The following is a 7,912-nucleotide window of genomic DNA, read 5'->3' as shown; positions in this document are numbered from 1 at the left end:
TCATCCTCATCGCTATCACACATAAGCTCGATCCGTTCATTTGTGCACATGTTGTGCAACACAGCACAGGCATTGACTATTCTTGATGCCATCGTTGGGCTGTACTTCAAAGTACGGTGCTTACTTAAACACCTGAACCTTGACTTGAGGACACCATTGCACCTCTCAATCACAGATCTTGCTCTCTTCAGACAATGATTGTAGCGCTTCTCTGCAGCAGTCTGTGGGTGAGCAAGAGGTGTCAAAAGCCATGGTTCAGATGGGTAACCACTGTCACCTAAGGAAAAACACGAGACATGTTAATAGAAATTTGAATATAATGTGGTAGTCTTTTTAGAACTCAAGTTTATGAGAACTTATTGAGATGTAAAAAGAGGTAAAACATATATTGACCTAGAAGCCAGCCTGACGGTTCCGAACCAAGCTGTTGGTTTTCTATATGCGCCCTCAAACCACAGTTGCTCCATATGAAAGCATCATGTGTGCACCCCGGGTATCGACTGTTGATATTTATAATTTTTAAGTCAGCATCACAAACCTATGAGAGCAGAAATTACAACAGTAACGCTAAGTTTCATTGAAGGAGAAAAAAAAAATTATTCACGAAGAAAAAAAAAAATGGCAATACAGATATTACTACTCACCAACTGTACATTAATGGAGTGATACATTTTTCTATTAACAAAATCAGCCTCTCTGAACCTCGGATCATAAAGAGAAGGAGCCTCTATGGCAATATGGGTGCCGTCAACGACACCAATGACTCCAGGAAACCCATATGCATCTTTGAATTTTTGCTGAACATCTACATATGTAGATGGATCAGGAAAAGACACATACTTCGCCAACATCAGTTCATTAATTGCATCAGTAACCTGACCAATAATGTTGCTAACTGACTGTTGGCTCATAGCCAAGCATACGTCTTGGCTTAAGGTTTTCTGGAATGCACCGGTGGCGTAGAACCGCAATGCACAGAGCACCTGTGAAATTGAAAAAAAGATTATTACAATTCGTGCCTTGAATCCACGCTGCAATAACCAACAAAAGAATGACAAAGATAAATCTAACTGAACAGAAATGTGTATTTCAGCATCGCCTGCCTGTGATAAGCCGTTCATTAGTAATAAGCCTGAAAAATGCTTATTACCTATGAAACAAGTACAATCAAACACATTTTTGAAACTGAACTGTTCAAAGTTTCATCCCGTGCACAGTTCAGTCGCAAGTAGTATTATGTTTACCTAAAGTCCCCCCCAGACATCTCGTTGTATGTAAGAAGCAATATGCATAGGTGAAAGACCCAGATGTTGGAAGAGGATTCAAAGTATTGGGATTTGTTAGATGAGAATATTGATAATTTTTGTCACGCCACAGTCATTTTCTACACATGAGGACTAATTAGACTGGGACCTACAATTTATTGCCGATTCTGAAAGGGCAGGCTTGTTTTTTATACTCATGGAGAGGTTGGTGCACTAACCCCTCGATGTGGAACTCCCTGTGGTAGCAATTTTTTCTGCGGCCATGTCACAATTTTTGTGTACACCTGTGTCAGGAAAGTTTTCTGACAATGACGAACCGGGTATCGAACACGAGACAGCTCTAAACATCCTCTGGTACTTTGAGCGAGTATCTTATGAACCTGAGCTATGGCGCCTTAGACGAAAATAAAAGTAATTAAAGGTAGGTACTGCCCCCGTTTGTGATGTTTTGATTTCTGCACCGATACATTATTTTAATGATTTACATGAGAAATGCAAGGGAGGGGGGGGCGGTTGGGCCTTAAATATTTTGCAAGTTGATGATGAAACAAAAACAAACAGTGGTCTGTAGGGCCCCTGTTTAAATTAGAAGTACACATACCCACCACTTTAAAAACTCTTGAAAACCACAGCACTTATTCTAATCATGGGGCCCCTAATCCACGTGAGGGCGCCCCCCCCCAAGCCGTCTTAAGAGCATCATGGTTCTTCTGAGGCACTACCTGGAAAATTTCTGAAGTACTCAACTGCTTCTCGTTTTTCTGAGCCCATGTGTTTAAGCAGGAGTTCGTGAAAAGTATTTCCTGTTGTCCACAGAAGTATAGGAGCCTTGGTGTAGGATGTGGGAGATACAAGTTGGTGGCTACACCATATGTTTTATAGGTTATCATGTAGGTTAAAAAAATTCGACATTTCGCGATCTGTACACATTTTTCAACGAGGCTTAGTGAGTTCCATAGTTTTCAGCTGACTCAACACAATTGTTCATAAAAATTATTCATTAATTATATATTATTAAAATTAATTCATAATGATATAATTTATAATTCTTACCTTTCTTTCCACTGTTATTGCTGTCTTCAGCTGAGATCGTGGTTCGAGTATCGGTCGCAATTCTTTACACAGAATATGAAAGTTTCTTTTGGATAAACGGAAAAGCCGAATAAACTCGTCATTTCGCAGAGATAGCGCATCGATGGCTTGCCGTTTTTCAGCCGAACCTTCGTCACTGTCCTCACTATCAGAGTCATACTTATAAAAGTAATCAATGAGAGCAACCATTGACGCCGCCATCGCTACAAGAGAATATCCGATCAGATGCTGCTTAAGCAGTGGGTCTTCCCTATGCTTATCGTCATCCGAATATTCGGAGAAATACCATGCTTGTTTTCGGAGGAAGAATGCCGCTAGTACGGAAATTTCCCTTTCATGCTTATATTGTCATAATCGGCGGGGATACGGATCGGATTCCCGATAAGCATGAAGAGATAGTACAGCCCCTGGGGGTGAACTATCTCTGCAGTCCTTAGTAACTACTAGTCCTAATGAACTACCGGTCGGAGGACTGAAGCTAAGGACCGCTTCAACTACTGGTAGTTAAGAGGTACTATGTACTACCAGTCCTTAAGGTCACGTGACGTGAAACAGTAGTTAGAGGGGGAGAAAATTTTTGGTTTCGAGAGTAACAGATCTCTAACCAATCGGGATGCCGTTTGAAGCCTACAACTACTACTAATTATTTAAAAATCGTTTTTCCGCAGTGGGTTGTGGCAGCGATTTCATGTTTACAAACAAACATGTTGTAAACAAACTTTTTTTTCCCGAGGGACTCGCCATACATTTTTTTTACTCTAATATCGCTGGCTAGTTTAATTATTTTGTAAACGTATGAGGACGTTGCATTTTTCATCTTGCGACTTTTTTTTAGAATAAGATTCAGTATATAATAATAGTCAAAGTATTTTTCTTGTCCGAGCTCATGGACCCCACTTTTGGATGCTTGAAGAAGCGAGTATATGGGATCCCAGCTGCATATAAGTGGGTCGCATACTGATGAAATCAAAATTTGGAAGAAAAAAAAATTCTTACAACAAAATGCAAGAAATTAAGGTTACCGGCACTAGTTGAGCCTATGGCCGTAATGTGCCTTTTCGGGGCAGACTTTCCCCTTTTTTGGGGGGGGGGCGGCTCTTCTTGAAAGGGTTATTATTCAAAATAATTATAGATTTTTGGGCCCCCTATTCACCTCAGGAGCCCTAATCGAGGCCCCAGCTGAATACTATTTTTAATATTGAGTGCCATTTTTTTTGAAAGACCAATTTGTTAAATTATCCATTTTTATTCCTTTTAAATTCATTGAAACAACAAATCGCAAATTCTTTCTGGAGCAACTAAAATAATAAATTACTGATAATTTATAATTAAAAGAATTAACTGCCTTGCTGCATATTGTAGTTCTGTATTTTAAACTATGGGTTTCTCCTCCAGTATTAAAAAATATTATCAGAACATTATTTTCTATGAATGAGCACTTACCTGTTAATGCAAGTGAATACTTCAATATTTAAAATATATATACTTCTATATTAAAGATCTTTCATCAATTTATCTGTTTCATATTTAGCTTCCAACAAATAACTTCCCCTGATAACTTTCATTTGATCGTATATTTCATTTCAGTTGATTAGAAGATGAATGATTGAAGTTGATTAATAGAAACATGAATTGAATAACAACTTGCACACATGATTTGTCATACAAAAACATTTTATTTCAAACATATGTTCATAGAGAGTTATCATAATCACAATTTATTGGTTGTATTTTTCTTAGAAATCGCATCTTTCAAGAATATAATTTTTTAAGATTCATAAATTTTCATCTGCATCTTCAAATGTTGATTTACCTGAAATTAAAAAGAGGAAGAAAAAAACCACTTTTATTACGCTTATCAATATTTAAATGTACTGTATATTTTATTTCAAATTATAACACAGTCTTTAGTTGTATAAGTAGAGATAATTCGTGCACAATAGCACTTAGTCGACATTGAGTCGACTCGCCACCATTTTATCACAGTAGGATCCAAAATGTATAAACTGTGTTTTGCAAGGGAGGCCTGGCGTTCCACATAGATGCACATGTTCATGTCTAGATGTATTTACCTAGGGCTTGGCAAATCTTAAGAGCCAACATTGCAAAAAAAATTCATACTGACACCTAAAATTTTCTATGCAGATCATAAAATATTTGGAGTTTATGTCCTGCATCTTCCAATATGTGAAGATCATCACCAAGTGCTGAAAAAGTTGAATATAATTTGTTTTTACTTTGGATTATTTCTCCTAAAAATATGCTTGGCTGCCAAGAAATTTGGCCGGCACCTAAAATGTTTTTCAATTTTTCGAGCCATGGTTCTACCCTAAAATTTTGGTCAGACAGATGAAGTGAAAAAACCTATTGGCACGCAGCTAACTTCAAATTTTCACTTTACTTTCAGCTTCGCTCTAAAACACATCCTTAGCAACCTCTTGTGGATCGGGGAACCCTATTTAAATTAACATAGAAATTTTGCAGTGTTGTATGGTCTTACTAGTTAAAAAGTATAATATTATTTGTCGTCAAACATATTGTTTTAATATTTCCATTCACAAAATTTGCTCATCAGTAAATATAACACGTTTTTCAAAGAATTAATATTGCTTTTCAGTTAGTAAAGCTTCTAAAGGTTTTTTTTAATGTCCTCCCTCTCATTTATATAGCCAAGACAGGTTTTTCAACAGTATACATGTTTTTACTTGCACTGGTCAAATTTTGAGTGGTACAGGTAGCCATTAAGAAATCTATCTTAATTTGCTCAATTCAATTATGTCAAAAAGAGTTGTTCTTTCAATAGTATCTGAAAAAATTATGATTATAAAGAAAATTACTCATAGCAAGATATTTCTCGAGAAAAACCAATATGGTATGGACTAAAAACAATGCCACCTTTCCCCCCCCCCCTTGCTTATTTTGTTTTTGCACATATAAAATGAGTTGCTGAAATTACAATAATTTCAGAGAGAAGTATGTTTCTGTTAAGTTTTATATTGAGAAATATTCAAGTGATTTTACAGTTTACTATTTTTATGAATTTTCTCAACTTAAAATTGAATGTGTATAAATAGGTTATTTTATTCATGGTGCAATATAAATAAGACACTGAAATACATTTCTTAATAAACGTGTGAATTTATGTAATACAGCCTCTCCGAAACGCTATTATGTCTGCGATCTGATATAACGCCAAAATTCTTTGGGTGGGATGGTGGCATTAAATCGGGGGTTCGACTGTATTTGTTCCACTAGAGTTGTTGATACAAATGAAATCAGTGAAAATGATGCGACACAATGTTAAAATTTATGTCATTAAATCATGCATGGAAATATTTTATTTTACATGAAAATAATAATGGAAACTGTTGCTCAAAGTCAAATACAAAGAATTAAAATTACCTTTGTTTGCTCTGGTATAATTGTTTGGTAACTTTGAAAACCTTCACATAACTTCGTAGCTACCTACAGCCAATTTCCTGGGAAAAAAAATTTTTCAAGAGTTAGAAAAGTCTCACAAATGTATATACAATATATATATATATCAGCTGTTTACTAACAACATCGTTAAAAAATAAATGCTTGTTAAAAGTTTAAATGTTAAAAGTTTCAGTTCCATAGCATCTCAAAATGTTACATTTTAAAGTTCTTAAGTATTCGACATGGAAATTTTTTTTCTGTCGTTACCCATACACACAAAATCAAAAACAATTTTTGGCAAAAAATTCAATTTGAACACACACAGCAAGGCCATAACCCAAATACTGAAGTAGTAATATGTTTCAAACACTAATCTGCTTCCTTTCATTATAATATATATATACCTCAACACTAAAAACTGTGCGTGAAATTAAAACTTTGTTTTTTAGTCCCATTGTACGAACTTCATTTTTTATATCAACAAAACAATATAATGATTCCTTATTAAATATTCATCTCAGAGCGAGTTACAGAGTACAATTTTTAAAGTAGTAGCATATGATTTTTTTCTGAAAATTTAACTTTCACTAAGTATTACAATATTGTTCATTTGAACAGTTCAAAATATCAAATCTATATTTTAATCCTTTACACTAAATTTAGTGCATGAGTTTTACAAAATTTAATATTTAACATTACTGCCAATTTTTACCATGCTTTATTTCAATTTCACCATTACTCATCACAAAAAAATTAATTAAAATTTTTTCATTTAGGTGCTATAATTTATTATCAATGAATTGTATTTGTTATTATTTATTTACGCATGTGCTCAATTCATTTAGACATAATTTTTCATTAAAAAAAATTAATGTAGCAAAAAACATAGAATGTAAAATTTCAATCTGATATTATCGTAATAGAAGATTCATCTTTCATTCGCCATGTAAATATTTTCAATACAACCCAAAATATACATGGGCTATTTGATATTTTTCCAGCATTACCAAGTGGGATCCACTGCCCTATTGATTGCGTGACATTATGTCCATTTATATTTTTAAATAACGCATTTACTGAGCAAAAAAATATTAATAATATCTCTAACACTCTTCTTATATAGTTCGATAGCAATAAAATAATTCTTACCTCAGTAATGAACATGCTAGCACTTCGTCGTGGCTTCGATCGCCGATGTCAACATACACGTATGTATACTACAGCAGGTTTTTGAGGATATAACGATGAATCACTTCAACTTTGATGACACCGAAGATATAATCCAAGTTTTATCTGTCATTATTATCGTAAAAAATTTTTCAATTCGAAAAAAAACAGCATATTTCATCGCTAAATATCACAGCGAGAGCTCGCGGCCAGAGGCAAAATTTCCTCTTTTCCAAAATGGCCGCCGTGAACTACTTTTCTTGCTGCTTTAGGACTGGTGCTAGGCAGTCCTTAGCAGCGGTCCTAAGTAACTACTAAAAAAAAGTCCTTAGCTTAGAGATAGTACCGAAAAGTCGAACTACTGGCCATCTAAGGACAAATCGGGGCTTAACTACTTTTTTTCGGCTAAGGACCGCAGAGATGGTTCACCCCCTGGGGGTCTATTACGCTCATGTCGTTATGCCCGCGTTTCAAACGTGTTTGGGGTTTGCGGTGCATTGTGGGATAGATTTACGTCACCATCGCTAAAGGTTGATTTTTCTCACATCGTTACTAGCGATTTTCGTTATCGACATCGCTACGTAAAACGTTAACTAACGAGACCACTCGTTATGTTCGCGTTACGGAAATAAACATGGCCGCTCGCGCGTACATTTTTCGATGAAGGTGAGAGCAACGGAGACAAATTAGTTAGAATTGGAAATTATTCATTCATTATTAATTTATCAAATTGTTCATTATAATGAATAATAATTCTCTGAATTACGTTCCTTAATTTAGTAACATGATTTAGAGACAGCATTATCGTTTAAAATGTTATCTGTACACATACTGATTGGAAAAAATTATTCATAGTGGTAAATCGTTATAAATTATTATACTCGGTACAAACATAAATCACTCTACAAAACGGTTTTTTTTTTATCTTGCATGTAAATGCCTTTATTCTAATCTTAAACTCATCTCAA

The 7,912-nt window shown here is 35.0% G+C and overlaps 1 long non-coding RNA gene across 1 annotated transcript; it reads right to left on the bottom strand.

Annotated features, from left to right (window-relative positions):
- Positions 1 to 4,098: 4,098 nt before the first annotated feature.
- LOC149074109 (uncharacterized) lies at positions 4,099 to 7,167 on the bottom strand. The gene is made up of 3 exons (XR_016194364.1): positions 6,927 to 7,167; positions 5,760 to 5,836; positions 4,099 to 4,170 (listed from the first exon to the last, which is right to left on the bottom strand). It is a non-coding gene; the product is annotated as an uncharacterized LOC149074109 (long non-coding RNA).
- Positions 7,168 to 7,912: the final 745 nt, after the last annotated feature.

The sequence above is a fragment of the Pholcus phalangioides genome, unplaced genomic scaffold (assembly GCF_987345545.1).
Source record: "Pholcus phalangioides strain wild (caught in Gottingen) unplaced genomic scaffold, Ppha-v1.0 ptg000017l_1, whole genome shotgun sequence".
In the NCBI taxonomy this organism is placed as follows: Eukaryota; Metazoa; Arthropoda; class Arachnida; order Araneae; family Pholcidae; genus Pholcus; species Pholcus phalangioides.
Note: the sequence above shows the minus strand (reverse complement) of the source record. Positions and strands in the feature narration are given on the sequence as shown.